Consider the following 19,895-nt stretch of genomic DNA (forward strand, 5'->3'; position numbering starts at 1 on the left):
CTTTTTAGCAGCTGAAGAACTTGCGCGAGGTGTGCTGTGTGGTCTTCGAGCGTGCGGCTGAAGACGAGAATATCATCGAAGAACAGCAGAACACACTTGCGCAGGAGGGGGTGGAGTGTGCCCGTCACTGCGCCATTGAACGTGGCTGGACCACCGGCTAGGCCGTAAGAGAGCACCAAAAATTCAAAATGCCCAGAATGTGTTTGAAATGCTGTCTTAAATTCATCTCCTTCTGCAATGCGAATTTGGTGGTATCCGGCTCGGAGATCGAGCTTGGAAAACCAGACAGCTCCGTGGAGTTCATCGAGTAGTTCTTCAATCACTGGAATTGGGAATTTGGCAATGGAAGTCATGGAATTCAGATGGCGGTAATCGATACACAAACACCAAGTACCATCTTTCTTCTTTACTAGTATCACTGGAGATGCAAAAGGGCTTGTGCTCTACCTGATAACACCTTGTTTGAGCAGCTCAGCCACCTGTTCTTCAATTTCAGTCTTGTGCTCTGGTTTGTGACGGTATGGTCGAATATTGACCGACTGTGCTCCTGGAATCAGAGGTATGCGGTGATCACAGCTGCGTTTGGGTGGCAGACCAGTGGGTTCTTCAAAAACTTCAGGGTACTGGTTCAGGACAGCTTGGACACATTCAGGTGTGGCTTCTTGTTTCTCGCCAGAGCCCAGAGTGACATGATACAGCTGCACCATATGTGAGACAACGCCCTGGCGACACAAGCTGTTGAGCTGCATGCTGTTGATCACCTCACATGAAGCAGTTGATGGGTGTCCATGAAGGTGAACTGTCCCAGCTGCATCAGGAATAGCAATGTGTTTCCCTTTCCAATCCACTGTCATTGGACTATGCTCTTCGAGCCAATCCATTCCCAGAATTGCATCGTACATGCCCAGAGATAATACCTTGAAGTCTATGGTGAACTCATGGCCTTGCAACGACCATCTGCATTTAGGAATGGCCGCCTGACACTGTAATTCACCCCCGCCGGCAACCTTGACACGCCCAACATGAGCTAAAGGAGTAACGCCTGACAATTGGGTGGCTAGAGCGGCATCCACAAATGAGGTAGAGCTGCCCGAGTCCACCAGGATGAGAATCTCATGGCCTTGGAGCCACGCGTGAAGTTAAAACGCCTTGGGTGACTTGTCTCCAGTGACAGCATGCTTGGAAATAGCCATTGCGACCTCCGGCTGCCCATCATCTAGGACAACGTCGATGCCGAAGAGCTCCAAGAGTTCCTCCACCACGTGGAGTTGCACCGTGGTGGGGCACGTGTGATCGTGCCCCCACCGCTCTCCGCACTTGAAGCAAAGCCCGCGAGCACGGCGATATTCGCGCAGCGCATTGACCTTGGAATTGTCAGCGCGTGCGCCTTCCATCCCTCTGTGATCCGTTGCAGGCGTCGAGGTCGGTGCAGGTGGCGGGCGTGGTGGAAGAGGTAATGGTAGCGGCGAGCTGGGTCATGGAGGAACATCAGCACCGCGCGATGTGGCCCGTGGTGGGTGTGCTTGATGCGCCAAGTCAACGACTTCTTGCAGCAGAGCCAGTGAGCAGGCTGTATCCAAGTCAGGTGGCCACTGGATCAGCACCACTGCTCTGATGTCCGCCCTTAAGCCCTCGACAAAACGAGTCAGGTAAAAGTAAGGATGAATAGTCTCCGAATATGAAGCTAAATGATTAACAATTATTCAAATCGCTCAATGTACTCAACAACAGTAGACGTTTGACGAACAGTGTAAAACTGACTGATTAGGAGTTGGTGTTTATCACGACCAAAGCGAGTGCAGAGAAGAACTGCAAATGCTTCCCAATCAAATTCAGAGAGGTGATTCTGAATGGACTATAACCAAACAGAGGCCGCTCCGGAAAAATTGAGTGCGGCCATAGGTACCCAGAATGAGGAGTGAATGCCAAACATAGAAAAATATTGCTCGCAAAGTGTTTTCCATAATTTTGGGTTCTCCCCAGCAAATTGAGGGAAAGTGACTGAGGGGTGGGCTTGACCCAACCCAACGAGCAATTGACTTGCATGAGCAAAAGGGGAAAGAGGTGGGGTGGGCGACTGGGGATTGTACTGACCAGTGCCCGGGAGCGGCACCGGCGGCATCGCCAGCTTCTTCTCCCGGTGTAGGAATGCGTCGCCGTGGTCACTTGACCGGTGTGGCTGTTGACTGGCCGAGGTTCCCGCGCCAGGGAGGGCGCCGGGCACTCCCAGGTTGGAGAAGGGCGCAGAAGTCTCTGTGGCCGCCACACCGGACGCCGCCGCCGTAGGCGGAGGCCCTCTCTGCAGTTCAGCGACCGCGTCAGAGAGTTGGTTGACGTGTCGCTCCAGATCCGGCCGCCAGGAGGCCAGATCATCCAGTTTGGCGGTGTGCGTGTGCACCGCCGCCGTGTTGTTGCGCAGTTCCAGACGAAACTCGTCCATGGAGGTCGTGATCTTCTCCATGTACTCTTTCATGGTCGGGTCCATGGCTTCGATTTGAACACGAGCTTGGTGAAGACGGCGAGTCTCGATGAATTGCGCCAGATCGCGCGAGGGATGGGGGTGGTGGTGGTCTCTGATACCAGATGTTAGGGATGAACAAGGGAAGGGATCGATCTAGTATTTCTATCGGTGGAAATATAGTCGGGATACAATATCGAGTACAAGAATGGATCGAACAGGAAGAACTAGGGTTCGTGCCGCCGCCGGTTCCGTGATCCACTAGATGCCCTTCTCTTCAGTCTCTTCGGTATAAGTAGGGGCCCTGCAGGGCTGGGCCTGGCTACACCCACTCGGGCCCAATGACTCTTGGGTTGGGCATGCGAGGACGTGTCAGTCTTGGAGGCACGGGCGAGCTAGGCCCGTTGCTGACAGGAGGGGTCCCGTTGCCAGGGGCGCCAACAGGGGTGACCCTCCTCGCAGCACAACTGCCGTTGCCGCCCACTCCATTGCCGCGCCACCATCCTCATATGCAACACCGGCGGCAGCAGCACCCGCTCCATTGCGGCACTGCTGTCCTCGACTTGCCGCATCGTCGGCAGCAGCCCCGCTCCATTACAGCGCCACCGTCCTCGTATGCAGTGCCCGACGGCAGCAGCAGCCGCTCCATTGCAGCGCCGTCGTCCTTGTGTGCAGAGCCAGCGACAGCAGCAGCCACTCCATTGCAGCGCCATCACGGGTGCTGCAACCGGTGGTCACCGACGCTGTCACCAAGGCACCGCCGATGCCATAAGTGAAGGGTACGAGTTTGTGGCAAGGAGTCATCGCCGGCTTACAGGTCTAGCCGGCCTCTCTCACCCGCGTGACGCTTATGCAGTTATGCTCCTCTCGCAACTACACCGCTGCCCCAATAGAACCAGACAAGGACGACTCGCTTTTTGAATGCCAGGACGCGTTGCAAGGCATTGCGAGTTCCAAATTTCCCGTTGCTTGGTGGATCCAATCCCATGGCCACCAGCGACGCAACACGTCGTGGTGCTGCGAACACCGGAAGGTGTTACAAGTCCATCGCTCGCCATGTGTGTGTTGGAAACACGGGCACCAGGGTCACCGGGGCTCTAACTTGCAAGATGTTGTGGTGGTGCTGCAAGTGCCGCCGCTGCGCTACAAGGCATCGCCCTCGCTGCAAATCGGTGCTGCAGCCTGCGAGAGGCGCCGTCATGTTGCGAGGCTACTGCAAGGATTCATCGGTGCTCCGACGGCGGGCTGCAGTGAAGCAGAGCAGCAGGGAGTGGGGTGCTCGCGAAATCTGGTGTGCAGGCTGTAGCCGCGAGATTTGACATTGGAGAGGAGAGGACGGCAGCGAGTGGAGTTAGCGAGAAGGGGGAGTTAAGGCTGGTCATAGTGGGGAGTAACTTATACTAGTGTCATGCATATGACACTACTCTAAGTTACTACCTTCATAGTGCAAAGTAACATAGTACTAGTGTCATAGATGGTTTCATTTATTAGCTCATAGACTCATTATGCCTCGGGAAGCGCTATGTTACAGTAACATATTATGTTACCACAAGCATCTCTTTTCTCATTAAACACATGCCACATAAGCAAAATTGTCTTAGGGTGTGTTAAGTTACTACCTAAGTTACTCCCACTATGGCTAGCCTAAGGTTGAAGGAAGAGCGTTGGGATGGCCCCATGGGGACACGTGTCACACAACAAAGGAGACTTACGGTGCGAGAAAATCAAGTGGTGGAATCTAAACATTTTCCTTCCTTTTTAAACGAGGATCAACCTGGTCTCTGTATCAACCAATACATGCAATCATTTAAGAATTTATTCATGTCACCCGATCGATTACAATCCAGAACTCTAATAACTTCAAATCAATAGAGCAAACAACAACATATCTCATGCATTGATCATCTAGTAGAATAAAATCCCTGCAGTGGACACCAGGTACAGTTCAAGATTAATATAGTCAGCCTTTATATCAGTAATTAATAATAAAATAATATCACAACAGATTTATGCCTTATAAAAGGTTGTGTATATACGCTCATACCATGCATCCAATCCCGCCTTGCCTGGCGCCTTGATCTATTGACGTTTACCTAACCTAACATATTTCAGCCAGGAAGGCATATACCGTGCATTGGGGATGGCCAGCCTTGGGAACTCAACTTTTAGTTCAAGATATTATCAAAGTTTCACCTGTTTCAGAATCCCAGACTTAGCTGCTAGCCATGTTTTGGTTTGGGCCAATTCCAGTTCTGTCCCTAACTCGAACCCACTACTCAGTTTTGCCCCTAATTTTCAGGTATGCTCAGTTTTGCCCCTCCGCCGTTAGTGTCACTTATAGAAATGCCCTTTTGCGCTGTTACCGTCCGGTCAAAGTACTTTGACCATCCAGAAAAAAATAGCAAAAAAAAATCAAAAAAATATGAAATTTGGTGGGATCGAAGATAGTCATGTCCGCAAGGCGCGTGCACATTTTTGTGTTGGTTGGACACTCCGGGAGCTCGTGGCAAAGGAAAACAAAAATAATTTATGCCTATGAACAGTAAATTCGAAAAAATAGCAAAAAAGTTCAAAAAAATTTGAATTTATTTGGCGTCAAAGAGGCTTGAGTGCACAAAGTGCTTGCAAGTTTTGGTGATCAAATGACGTACGGGGCGCTCTAGAGAAAAAAAAACAAAATAGTGCATTTTTTCAAAGTTTTTTTGAGCTAAAATTTGTTTTTTTTCTCCACGAGCTCCTACAATGTCCAAACACAACAAAAACGTGCACACATCTTGCGCACCTGAATATCTTGAGTCCCACGAAATTTCATATTTTTTTTGATTTTTTTCTATTTTTTTTTGAATTTACTGCTCGCATGCGTACAAAATTTATGTTTTCCTTTGACACGAGCTCCCGGAGTGTCCGAACGGCATGAAAATGTGCACGCGCCTTGCGGACATGACTATCTTCGATCCCACCAAATTTCATATTTTTTTGATTTTTTTTGCTATTTTTTCAGGACGGTCAAAGACCTTTGACCGGACGGTAACGACAGAGAAGGGCATTTCTATAAGTGAAACTAACGGCGGAGGGGCAAAACTGAGCATACCTAAAAATTAAGGGCAAAACTGAGTAGTGGGTTCGAGTTAAGGGCATAAATGCAAATGTCCCTTTTGGTTTTGCTTTGTGGCCATGTTCAGTGATAAGACCAAGAAAGATGCACGTCCGTGTTAAACATAATATGTGTCACGTATGACAGAGTCCAAGATATCCAAGAGGTTGCGCAGGATCTAGGAAGATAGCTAGTTTAAGTTACATGTAATTCTATCTTCTCTTATCTCGTGTAACCAATTCTATCTCTTGCTCTCCAAGTTGTAAACCTCCTGTAATATCTCCAACAATGTATGCGCTAGAGGGAGGTGCGCCCCTGCCTATAAACACGTAGCACGTTGCCTCAGGTCGAGGCAAGACGTTTCCGCCTATCGCACATGGTAATCAGAGCCTCCTCTTCCAAACCCTAGCTTTCGATCTCCACCAGTGCCAGCCATGTCTTCCTCCAGTGCCACCCAATCCAATCTAAGCGGTCAGGTCACGGAGAAGCTCTCTCGGACGAACTACGTCCTGTGGCGCACCCAAATCACGCCGCAGTTGAGGGGAGCCGGCCTCTATGGCTACGTCGACGGCACCCAGCCGGAGCCATCCCGCCTTCTCGTCACCAAGGACAAGGACAGGAAGGAGTCGTCCGAGCCCAATCCTCTCCATCCCATCTGGGTAAGGGAGGACCAGCAGGTTCTAGGCTACCTACTCAACAACCTCACCAAAGAGGTGCTCATCACGGTCACCGCGGTCACCACCGCGCACGCTCTCTAGACAGCACTCGCAGGTATGCTCTCGTCGCAGTCCTTGAGCCGCGTCAACAACATCCGCACTGCCTTGATCAATGCGCGGAAAGGGAACCAATCGGTGGTCGCCTACTTCGCCCCCGTGCGTGGCCTTGCTGATGAGCTCGCCGCGGCCGGCAAGCCCATCCAGGACGATGAGCTGATCTCGTATCCGCTTCACGGGCTGGACATGGACTACCAGCCGCTCGTGTCTGCCCTGGATGCCCGAGTCACACCGGTGTCCCTCGATGAGCTCTACGCCATACTGAGCAACTTCGACCAGCACGTCGCCCAGTACCACAGTGCTGGCGGCGGGTTCAAGTCTTCGGCGAACGCAGCAACCCATAGGAGTGGTGGGTACTCCTCCCGTCACCGTGGTCCTCCTCGCACCAAGGGCAAGCACAGCAGCAGCAACACCAACAACTCCGGCTCCCGCGGCGGTCACCCCAACTCCACCAACAACAGGGGTCGCCGCGGCGGCTCCAGCCGTTCGCATCCCGATGCCGTTCGCGTCCCGATGCCGTTCGCTGCCAAATCTGCGGCAAACCAGGCCACACTGCCAAAGACTGTTGGTATCATTTTGACGAAGATGATGCCTCCGCTGAAGATGATGACAAAGTTGCTGCCGCCGCTGAAGGATCCTATGGCGTTGACACAAACTGGTACCTTGATAGTGGCGCAACCAATCACCTCATAGGGGAGCTGGATAAGGTGACTCTCCGTGAAAGTATCACGGGAAGGACCAGATTCATACGGCCAGTGGTGCAGGTATGAGCATACGTCACATTGGTCACTCGGTTATACGTACACTGATAACCCACAAGTATAGGGGATCGCAACAGTTTTTGATAAGTAAGAGCGTCGAACCCAATGAGGAGCTAAAGGTAGAACAAATATTCCCTCAAGTTCTATCGACCATGATACAACTCTACGCACGCTTGACGTTCGCTTTACCTAGAACAAGTATGAAACTAGAAGTACTTTGTAGGTGTTGTTGGATAGGTTTGCAAGATAATAAAGATTACGTAAATAAAAAGTAGGGGCTGTTTAGGTAAAGGCACAACTAAGTTAGTTTTAGTAAAGAGCTTTTTGTTACAAGAAAGTTATTTGTCCCTAGGCAATCGATAACTAGAACGGTAATCACTATTGCAATTTTATATGAGGGAGAGGCATAAGCTAACATACTTTCTCTACTTGGATCATATGCACTTATGATTGGAACTCTAGCAAGCATCCGCAACTACTAAAGATTATTAAGGTAAAACCCAACCATATCATTAAAGCATCAAGTCCTCTTTATCCCATACGCAACAACCCCCTTACTCGGGTTTGTGTTTCAGTCACTCACGCAACCCATTATAAGCGAATCATGAACGTATTGCAACACCCTATAGCGGGGATCCCTCACGCTTGCGCGACACGGAGAGCACCATAGGACAACACCAATAATAAAACATGCAACTCAAACCAATCTTGATCATCAAATGGCCCATAGGACAAAATGGATCTACTCAAACATCATAGGATAGCCATACATCATTGGGAAATAATATATAGCGTTGAGCACCATGTTTAAGTAGAGATTACAGCGGGTAAGAGAGAGGTTACACCGCTGCATAGAGGGAGGGGGGGAAGAGTTGGTGATGATGGCGGTGAAGTTGTTGGGTGAAGATTGCGGTGATGATGATGGCCACGGCAGCGTTCCGGTGCCACCGAAAGAGAAGGGGAGAGGGGGCCCCTTCGTCTTCTTCTTCCTTGACCTCCTCCCTAGATGGGAGAAGGGTTTCCCCTCTGGTCCTTGGCCTCCATGGCGTGGGAGTGGCGAGAGCCCCTCCGAGATTGGATCTGTCTCTTTGCCTCTCTCTGTTTTTACGTTCTCAGATTATGCCCTTTCACCGTTTCTTATATTTCCGGAGATCCGTAACTCTGATTGGGCTGAAATTCTAACACGATCTCTATCCAGATATTAGCTTTCTTGCGGCGAAAGAAGCGCACCAACCGCCTTACGAGGTGGCCACGAGGGTCAGGGGCGTGCCCAGGGGGGTGGGGCGCGCCCCCTGCCTCGTGCCTCCCTCGGGCACCGTGTCGCGTGGATTTTTCTTCCCAAAAATCATATATATTCCAAAAAAATCTCCGTCAGTTTTTATCCCGTTTGGACTCTGTTTGATATGGATATTCTGCGAAACAAAAAACATGCAACAAACAGGAACTGACACTGTGCACTGGATCAATATGTTCGTCCCAAAAATAGTATAAAAAGTTGTCAAAAGTATATGAAAGTTGTAGAATATTGGCATGGAACAATCAAAAATTATAGATACGACGAAGACGTATCAGCATGCCCAAGCTTAATTCCTGCTCGTCCTCGAGTAGGTAATGATAAAAAAGATAGTGGAATGCTACCTAGCATAATCTTGATCACATATCTAATCATGGCATGAATATTAAGACATGAGTGATTCAAAGCAATAGTCTATCATTTGACATAAAAAAAATAATACTTCAAGCCCACTAATAAAGCAATCATGTCTTTTCAAAATAACAAGGCCAAAGAAAGTTATCACTACAAAATCATATAGTCTGGCTATGCTCCATCTTCACCACACAAAATATTCACATCATGCACAACCCCGATGACAAGCCGAGCAATTGGCTCATAGATTTTAACGCGCTTCAGCATTTTCAACCCTCACGCAATACATGAGCGTGAGCCATGGATATAGCACTATAGGTGGAATAGAATGGTGGTTGTGGAGAAGACAAAAAGGAGAAGATAGTCTCACATCAACTAGGCATATCAACGGGCTATGGAGATGCCCATCAATAGATATCAATGTGAGTGAGTAGGGATTGCCATGCAACGGATGCACTAAGAGCTACAAGTGTATGAAAGCTCAGAATGAAAACTAAGTGGCTGTGCATCCAACTTGCTTGCTCATGAAGACCTCGGGCATTTGAGGAAGCCCATCATCGGAATATACAAGCCAAGTTCTATAATGAAAATTCCCACTAGTATATGAAAGTGATAACTCAAGAGACTCTCTATATGAAGAAGATGGTGCTACTTTGAAGCACAAGTGTGGTAAAAGGATAGCAATTTGCCCCCCTTTTCTCCTTTTTTGCAGGCTTCTTTGGCCCCCTCTTTTTTTTATTTAGGCTTCTTTGGCCTCTTTTTTTTTGCGGGCAATGCTCTAATAATGATGATCGTCACATTTTTATTTACTTACAACTCAATATTACAACTCGATACTAGAACAAAGATATGAATCTATATGAATGCCTCCGGCGGTGTACCGGGATGTGCAATGATCTAGCGTAGCAATGACATCAAAAAACAGACAAGCCATGAAAATATCATGCTAGCTGTCTTATGATCATGCAAAGCAATATGACAATGAATGCTCAAGTCATGTATATGATGATGATGGAAGTTGCATGGCAATATATCTCGGAATGGCTATGGAAATGCCATAATAGGTAGGTATGGTGGCTATTTTGAGGAAGATATAAGAAGGCTTATGTGTGATAGAGCGTATCATATCATGTGGTTTGGATGCACCGACGAAGTTTGCACCAACTCTCGAGGTGAGAAAGGGCAATGCACGGTACCGAAGAGGCTAGCAATGATGGAAGGGTGAGAGTGCGTATAATCCATGGACTCAACATTAGTCATAAAGAACTCACATACTTATTGCAAAAGTTTATTAGCCCTCTAAGCAAAGTACTACTATGCATGCCCCTAGGGGGATAGATTGGTAGGAAAAGACCATCACTCGTCCCCGACCGCCACTCATAAGGAAGACAATCAATAAATACCTCATGCTCCGACTTCGTTACATAACGGTTAACCATACATGCATGCTACGCGAATCTCAATCCTCTACACAAGTATTTCTACTAATCACAACTACCCACTAGCATGACTCTAATATCACCATCTTTATATCACAAAACTATTGCAAGGAATCAAACATATCATATTCAGTGATCTACAAGTTTTATGTAGGATTTTATGACTAACCATGTGAATGACCAGTTCCTGTCATCTCTCTAAATAGATATAAGTTAAGCAAGAGAGTTTAATTATTTCTAAAAAAGATATTCCCACGCTCTAACAAATATAAGTGGAGCAAAAGAGCATTCTACAAATAGCGGTTTTCTATGTAAATAGAAACATGCAATCCAAACTTCAAATGATATAAGCGAAGCACATGAAGCATTCTATAAAGCCATACTCAAAGATATAAGTGAAGTGCAATGAGCATTCTATAAATCAACCAAGGACTATCTCATACCAGCATCGTGCATAAAAGAAAAATGAAAACTAAATGCAAAATACGCTCCAAGATTGCACATATCGCATGAACGAAAACGAAACCGAAAACATACCGATACTTGTTGAAAAAAGAGGGGATGCCTTCCGGGGCATCCCCAAGCTTAGACGCTTGAGTCTCCTTGAATATTTACTTAGGGTGCCTCGGGCATCCCCAAGCTCGAGTTCTTTCCTCTCTTCCTTCTTCTCACATCGAGACCTTCTCGATCATCGAACACTTCATCCACACAAAACTTCAACAGAAAACTCGGTAAGATCCGTTAGTATAATAAAGCAAATCACTACTCTAAGTACTGTTGCAAATCGATTCATATTTTGTTTTTGCATTGTGTCTACTGTAATATAACTTTTCCATGGCTTAATCCACTGATATAAATCGTTAGTTTCATCAAAACAAGCAAACTATGCATCAAAAACAGAATCTATCTGAAACAGAACAGTCTGTAACAATCTGAACATTCACCATACTTATGATACTTGAAAAATTATGCAAAAATTAGGAAAAATAAACAATTTGTGTAGAAAGACAGTGCAAAATGAATCAGAACCATTTGACGTTCCAGTAAAAAATGTAAAATCGCGCACTACAGCCAAAGTTTATATCCTCCACCGTACAAACCAACAAGCAAAGTAAACATTCTAAAGGCAAACCTTGGCACATTATTTTTATAATACAATGGAATTGTACAAGGGGATAATTATTTTTGTTGAAAAGTTTGTGTAATCAAGGGTCACAAAGTTTCCATGGGCATGAACAAAGTTCAAGGCTAGCTCCCATTTTAACAATGCTCGTCTTTCTCACTTTCGCTTTTCTTTTTGAAAAAGTTTTAGGTTCCCCTCTTTATTTTTTTGTTTTTAAACTTTATAAAAGCACTAAACAGAAATAAATGACTCTCTAAAACTTTCGGGTTGTCTCCCTGGCAGCGCTTTCTTTAAAGCCATTAAGCTAGGCATATAGTGCTCAAGTAATGAATCCACCCGGATCCCAGGGTATATCAAAGCCAATTTTAATTAACAATGATTTGTAATTTAGTAGTGAGCACAAAGCAACGTATATCATGTAATAACGAAGTCTAACTCTCTTCCTATGCATCGGCGTGTCATAAAAGAACAATTCATGCACACATAGTAAAGGCCAATGCATAGTATAAATAGTTTCTTGCAATTTTATCGTGTGGGAAACATAGAGAGGTGGAGATATAGTTCCTCTCTCATAATAATTGCAAGTAGGAGCAGCAAGCACATGCATATTATATCTATCAAAATCATCATGTGTAGTAGTAAAAGGCAACCCATCAACATAATCCTTAATAAGCACAAACTTCTCCGATATAGTGTAGTTTGGAGAATTAAAAAAGATAATATGACTATCATGTGTGGGTGCAATAGCAACAATTTCATGTTTAACATAAGAAAATATAGCAAGTTCATCTCCATAAGCATAATTCATATTGGCATCTTGGCCACAAGCATAGCAAGCATCATCAAAAAGGGATATTTCAAAAGAATCTACGGGATCATAGCAATTATCATAGCATTCCTCCTTCGGTAAGCACGAAGGGAAATTAAACAATGTATGAGTTGAAGAGTTACTCTCATTAGAAGGTGGGCACGGGTGATCAATCCGCTCTTCCTCCTTTTGTTCTTCGCTCTCCTCCTCATCTTTTTCATTCAGTGAGCTCACAGTTTCATCAATTTCTTCTTCCATAGATTCCTGCAAAATATTAGTCTCTTCTGGGACAACAGAGACTTTCTCAATAAACGCATCAATATCGGAATTGTATTCATAATTCTCATAACAATATTTAAGGATAGCTAAATTTTCAGGTTTGTAGACAGCATCATAAAGATTTTCATATTCTTTGAACATAGATTCAATTTCATAAGCACCCATAAAAGTAACAAAATTTTCTATTTGTTCCACATCATAGTAGTCATATATACCTCTAGCATAAGAAGCCAAAGTTTCATTATCATTAAATTCACATGAAAAGGGAAGGTGTGGAGCCTTCATCCTAGAGAAACAAGTATAATCATATCTCAAGCATAGTTGCCTAGCATACCAATACAACATATATTGATCCCATAATAGTTTCCCTTTTTAAGTCAAGTGATAATCCCTAAAGTATTCATGTTGATCCAACGTGTCTCCCATTACCAAATTGAATGGGGTTTTCTCTGGATTATCAAAGTAGTACATAATATCTGTCACATAACGAGCATCGAGGGTTTTAGGAGGTTCCTCATCTCCATGAGGAGCAAGTACACCTAATTGTTTTGGTATTTCGTGTTCCATATCCATAACTAAAGACAAAGAACAACTAAGAACAGCAAATAAAAATTACTTAGTGATAAAGAAAACAAGCACACACGAGAATATTCACCCCACGCTATTGCTCCCCGGCAATGGCGCCATAAAAAGGTCTTGATAACCCACAAGTATAGGGGATCGCAACAGTTTTCGGTAAGTAAGAGTGTCAAACCCAACGAGGAGCTAAAGGTAGAACAAATATTCCCTCAAGTTCTATCGACCACCGATACAACTCTATGCACGCTTGACGTTCGCTTTACCTAGAACAAGTATGCAACTAGAAGTACTTTGTAGGTGTTGTTGGATAGGTTTGCAAGATAATAAAGATTACGTAAATAAAAAGTAGGGGCTGTTTAGGTAAAGACATAACTAAGTTAGTTTTAGTAAAGAGCTTTTTGTTACGAGAAAGTTATTTGTCCCTAGGCAATCGATAACTAGACCGGTAATCACTATTGCAATTTTATATGAGGGAGAGGCATAAGCTAACATACTTTCTCTACTTGGATCATATGCACTTATGATTGGAACTCTAGCAAGCATCCGCAACTACTAAAGATCATTAAGGTAAAACCCAACCATAACATTGAAGCATCAAGTCCTCTTTATCCCATACGCAACAACCCCCTTACTCGGGTTTGCGTTTCAGTCACTCACGCAACCCACTATAAGCGAATCATGAATGTATCGCAACGCCCTACAGCGGGGATCCCTCACGCTTGCGCGACACAGAGAGCACCAGAGGACAACACCAATAATAAAACATCCAACTCAAACCAATCTTGATCATCAAATAGCCCATAGGACAAAACGGATCTACTCAAACATCATAGGATAGCCATACATCACTGGGAAATAATATATAGCGTTGAGCACCATGTTTAAGTAGAGATTACAGCGGGTAAGAGAGAGGTTACACCGCTGCATAGAGGGGGGGGGGAAGAGTTGGTGATGATGGCGGTGAAGTTGTTGGTGAAGATTGCGGTGATGATGATGGCCACGGCAGCGTTCCGACGCCACCGGAAGAGAAGGGGAGAGGGGGCCCCTTCGTCTTCTTCTTCCTTGACATCCTCCCTAAATGGGAGAAGGGTTTCCCCTCTGGTCCTTGGCCTCCATGGCGTGGGAGGGGCGAGAGCCCCTCCGAGATTGGATCTGTCTCTTTGTCTCTCTCTGTTTCTGCGTTCTCAGATTCCGCCCTTTCACCTTTTCTTATATTTCCGGAGATCCATAACTCTGATTGGGCTGAAATTTTAACACGATCTCTATCCAGATATTAGATTTCTTGCGGCGAAAGAAGGGCATAAACCGCCTTACGGGGTGGCCACGAGGGTCAGGGGAGCGCCCCCTGCCTCGTGCCTCCCTCGGGCACCGTCTCGCTTGTATTTTTCTTCCCAAAAATCATATATATTCCAAAAAAATCTCCGTCAATTTTTATCCCGTTTGGACTCCGTTTGATATGGATATTCTGTGAAACAAAAAACATGCAACAAATAGGAACTGGCACTGGGCACTGGATCAATATGTTAGTCCCAAAAATAGTATAAAAAGTTGCCAAAAGTATATGAAAGTTGCAGAATATTGGCATGGAACAATAAAAAATTATAGATACGGCGGAGACGTATCATACCCCTTCTCGTAAAATTCATCTTCGCAAAATTTTGCATGTTCCTAGTGCCAACAAAAATCTCCTATCCGTTCATCGCATTACCATTGACAATCATGTCTTTATTGAATTCCATCCCTTTTTCTTTTTGATAAAGGATCACGCCACGAAGAAGGTACTATATAGAGGTAGATGCGTTCGAGGGCTTTACCCGTTGATTCCGGAGCTTAGGAGATTCAATAAAAAAGCCTATGGTGTTGTCAAACTTTCTTCAACACGTTGGCACGATCGTTTAGGGCATGCCTCTTTTCCTCTTGGTGAACGTTTGCTTAGGAAAAATAAGCTCCCGTTTGTTGGTGAGCGAAATGTTGAAACTATTTGTGATTCTTGCCAAAGAGCAAAATGTCATCAATTACCTTATCCTATTTCTACAAGTGTCTCTACTCAACCATTGCAATTAATTTTCTCCGATGTTTGGGGCCCTGCTCCTAGTTCTGTTGGTAGACACACGTACTATGTAAGTTTCATTGATGACTATAGCAAATTTTCTTGGATCTATCTTATTAAGAAACGATCCAACGTTTTTCAAGTGTTCAAAAACTTTCAAGCACTTGTTGAACGCAAGTTCGATAGCAAGATCATTGTTGTCCAATCCGACTGGGGAGGGGAATACGAGAAATTAAATTCCTTCTTTCAAACACTTGGCATTTCACATCATGTGTCATGCCCTCATGCTCATCAACAAAACGGTTCTGTCGAACACAAGCATAGGCATATAGTTGAAGTTGGTCTAGCTCTTTCAGCCAGTGCTTCCATGCCTCTCAAGTTTTGGGATGAAGCGTTCCTCACCGTTGTTCATATCATCAATATGCTCCCAAGCCGTGTCATAAACAATGAAACCTCCATAGAACGGCTTCTTCATGTCAAGCCCAACTACACATCTCTATGAGTCTTTGGTTGTGCATGTTGGCCCAACCTCCGTCCCTACAACTCTCGCAAACTCATGTTCAGATCTAAACAATGTGTTTTCCTTGGCTATAGCGCCCAACACAAGGGGGTTAAGTGCCTAGATGTTTCCACCGGGCGCGTTTATATTTCCCGTGATGTTGTGTTTGATGAGAACACATTTCCCTTTGCCGACCTTCATCCTAACGCCGGTGCTTTACTCCGTAAAGAAACCTTCCTTCTACCATCTTCTCTCACTGGCCTTGATGAAGGGGAACGAAACCATGATGATCATATGTTGACTAACCCTCAAACTATTGTGCATGAGTTGTGTGATGTTGCAGAAGAAAACGGAATGCAAAACGATGCAGAAAATGAAGTGCACGTGCCATATTTCATGTGCCCCGAACCAGGGAACAAATCCGCCTCGGGATCAGTTCCCATGGCAGAGTCAGACCTGCCCAGCAGATAGTCCTCGGGATCCGCCGCTGCTGGCAGGGGGACAGAATCCCCTCAGGAATCCGCACCATCAGCTGCGCATGGAGCCGCCGACAGCGCGCGCAGTGAGCGAGCCCGCGTGTGCCACGCGGCCACCAGCGATTCGCGGCGGCGTCTCCATCAACCCGAGCGAATCACGCGGCGTCGCCTGTCCGCCTCCTATTGGGTCTTCGGGGGCCCGGTTTCCGGTCCAACCCGTGTGCTACAAACGGCGCAACCCGAGTCGGCCGACAGGCGCGGGACCCGCCTCTGGCGCAGCGGATGCCGCCTCTCCATCGCGGCGTCATGATGAGCCCCGTCCGCTGGGATCTTCTACGGAGCCGCGCCGTTGCACACCGTCGTCTACCGCCACAGAAGATCCGCTGGCGGAATCTGCTGCCGAACCTGCTGCTGCTTCGCTGGGATCTGCCTCGGGATCGATTCCTACTGTACCTGCAGGTTGCACAGGATCCTCTGCGCCACCCGTGCCAGCTACCTCAACACCATGACGTACATGGCTGCAATAGGGGGTAATTCAACTAATTAATTATAAGCATATTACAAAATATGGTATGGTGTGCTCCACAGGTGAACCAGGTGAACCCTACACACTTGATGAAGCCCTAGCCGATGAAAATTGGAAGAAGGCCATGCATGAAGAGTACATGGCATTGAAGAGAAAGAAAACATGGCATTTGGTCCCTCCACAACATGGTAAAAACCTCATTGATTGCAAGTGGGTGTTTCGAATCAAGAGAAAATCTGATGGCACTATTGGTCACTACAAGGCAAGACTTGTGGCAAAAGGCTTCAAGCAACGGTATGGTATTGACTATGAGGATACATTTAGTCCAGTGGTAAAAGCTGCAACTATTCGTCTCGTTTTGTCCATTGCTGTGTCCAGGGGCTAGAGTCTCAGACAGCTAGGCGTACAGAACGCGTTCCTTCATGGTGTTCTGGAAGAGGAAGTGTACATGAAACAACCTCCCGGTGTGGAATGTTTCGAGATGATGAAATGTCTATGGTTGTCTCTGATGGTAAAACTGTCTGCAATTGATGTAAAGTACAACTTCACCTACCACAAACCTCACCATTCATTTATTCCTTGTAAAAGGATGTGTATATATGTGCACTCACAACTAGGTCACAACATACATACACAATCCCGCCTCACCTGGCTTCTTGAGCTATTGACATATACCTAGCTTTGCATATTTTAACCGAGAAGGAATATACATTGCATTGGGAATGGGCGGCCTTAGGAACTCAACTTTCATTTTTAGTCGTCATCACAGTTCTACTGATCCCAGAATCCCAGACTTAGCTGCTAGCCATGTTTTGGTTTTACTTTCTGGCTGATAGCCCCGTGAAAGATGCACGTTAGAACTTAGGACTAGTCTATTGCTGGAAGAATCTTACCTGATCAAGCATTCAAGCACGTTGGACAGTGACACAGCAAAGCTTAGAGCATAGGAAGGCAAATGCGAGCGTGATCAAGCAAAAGTGGTGCTTACAGGATGACACAATGTGTAACAGGCCTTATAGCCCCCAAAGGCTCGGCCAATGCGCCCATTCCAGTGGAAGAGATCTCGGATGTGGAATGCTTCAAGTGTGGTCACTTGGGGCATTACCAGTCCAAATGCAAGTTCGAGCCGCTGTGTGTGCTGTGCAAGGAGGAGGGTCACGTCTCGGCTGCATGCCCAACGCGTGGGAAGGCCCTAAACCTCCAGATCATGGGAACAGTTTGAGGAGGATGAGGAGATGGACGGAGGAGCGGATCTGAAAATCAACAACGCAGCTATCATCTCTGCAGATCCGAGCCAACTCTCGCTCCTTGTCCTCAAGCAAGAGCTTAAACACATGGTGACTGGTGATTGGGATTGGCAGGTTGCCCAGGTTGGGGACAATTATTTCTCGTTTATCTTTCCTCGAGTAATTTGCTCCATATGGCCAAATCCAGCGGCAAACTTTTCCTCTCTATCAACGACATAACCGCTCGGGTGCGGGAGTCACTGCATGAGGAGGTGGCACCTATGGTCATGCCAGAGACGTGGGTTCAGCTCCACGACATTCCCAGGAAGCATCGCCGTGTGGAGCATCTGATGGAAGGTCTCAAGATGCTGGGTCGTATCATTGTGGTGGATGAGCTCTCTCTCATACGGCTGGGGCCAATGAGGATGAAGCTGGCGTGCATTTCGCCAGACAATTAAGCTCAACGGCTTCGTCGAGGTGTGGTTAAATGGGGAAGGCTACCAAATCAAGGTCCAAGCAGCCGACGGGAGGCGCGTGCGGGTCGGCGATGGCCAAGGATATGGTGATGGGTGGCCAAGAAGATGAGCTGGACGAAAGCATGCACGACACCTCCATTGATACCGAGACTTGGGATAAATTTGGGATGCTGGACGGGGGTTCTCGGGCTGTGGCTACGCAGGATACTGCTGTCAGTCTTCCTCCGCTGGCCAGGACGCTTGTTGTCTCTTTTGATGAGTACGGTTCCCACTTGGGTTCGCCATCCCTGGCTCCCATGGTGGATATGGTGCTCTTAGGTGACGTGGGGGGCACGGACCACAACTCTCTGGTGGCTACTGGTGGCGTGGATGCGGGATGTGTGCTCAACGACGACTCGGCTCCTACCCCTCCCTCTGGGCACCGCAGCTCGGCTGGATCGAGAAGACCCCACAAGAAGACGGCGGGCCGGAAGCCGGCGGCCAAGGTGTGTGCGGTGGCAGAGTCGGAGCAGCTTTGGGGTGATCTGGCGCGGCGCTGGCGTCGGTGGGAGCGGGCGCGAAGGCGAAGAGGTCCAAGGCGACTCCGGTGCGGCAACGTGCCCCGAGCGCGAGGTCCAAGGCCAAGCTGGGAGATCTTTCTTCTCTCGAGAGCGCTCAGCTTCGCATTGCTGACAAAAACCTGGAGGTCTCAGACTTGGGCTCTGTTGGGAAAACCACGTGATGAGGAGCGCATGACCGAGACGATGGCAAAGATCCACTGCATTCAGATGGAAGCGAGACAAGATGCAGGCCTTGACTGATACTTTGCATCGTCCTTATCCTCGGCACCTTTTGTTCGTCCCCGTAGCTTTTAGAACTTTGTTATGCCAGCCTACGTGCTGATGATCTGCTAGCTTGCATGCTGATATCGCTGAACTTTAAATTTCTTATCTTTTGGTCATTTTGATGGCCTGTCGTTCAATGACTTGTGTGAACTATGATGGTTTACTCCTGTTGGCTTTATTAATTTATAGTTGGACGCTGTTGGCGTCTTCGTTCCAAAAAACATGGAGCGAAGTCTAAAATAAACCCTGAGGTTGTAGAGCTCGATGAAAACAAACCCTCACGTCTAAATCCATGAAATATGTACCATGACTTCACTTATCCCGGTCGTTTTGAACCTTGAGGTCGTACCAAAACAGAGGATTCCTACATACCATATGGAAAGGCCGGGATTGATTAGTCAGCCAACACATGCAGATGGGTCCCACAGAATCAAACCCCTTGTCAGCACTCGGCACTCAGCATCATCACCCTGGACTGCACCTCGTGCGGGCGGCCACGAGAGCTGTGTCACTGGCAACCACTCATGGCCACGCGAGGATCGCCGGCTGGGGTACCAGGACCTACTCGTTTTCGGTGCTAGCCATGGCAGCACAGCCAACTTCCTACAGCGGCGAGCTGCCCACCGTCTAGCCATATCCTGCGTCGCTTGGGCTGTCGGGCGTCCTTACATCGTCGGTTTCTTCGTCGCTCAGGCGGTGGCGCGTCTAGTTGAAGCCAGGGCAGAGCGCCTCACTGGCTCCCTTGCCAGTTGCCTCAAGCGCTGCCGCCGTGCCGCGTGACTTGCTGAGACCTGGGCCATGCATCTAGTGAGGCGTGCACGCCGTGGTAATATTTCAGCAATTCGGCTACGGGGCA

General features: G+C 47.1%; 1 pseudogene; it reads left to right on the plus strand.

The window, feature by feature from the left end:
• Positions 1–18,382: 18,382 nt before the first annotated feature.
• On the plus strand, positions 18,383–18,950 carry LOC147974592 (uncharacterized; annotated as a pseudogene).
• The last annotated feature ends 945 nt before the right edge of the window (positions 18,951–19,895 follow it).

This window comes from Triticum urartu, chromosome 4A (genome assembly GCF_056163025.1).
Source record: "Triticum urartu cultivar PI428250 chromosome 4A, HENAU_Tu73, whole genome shotgun sequence".
In the NCBI taxonomy this organism is placed as follows: domain Eukaryota; kingdom Viridiplantae; phylum Streptophyta; class Magnoliopsida; order Poales; family Poaceae; genus Triticum; species Triticum urartu.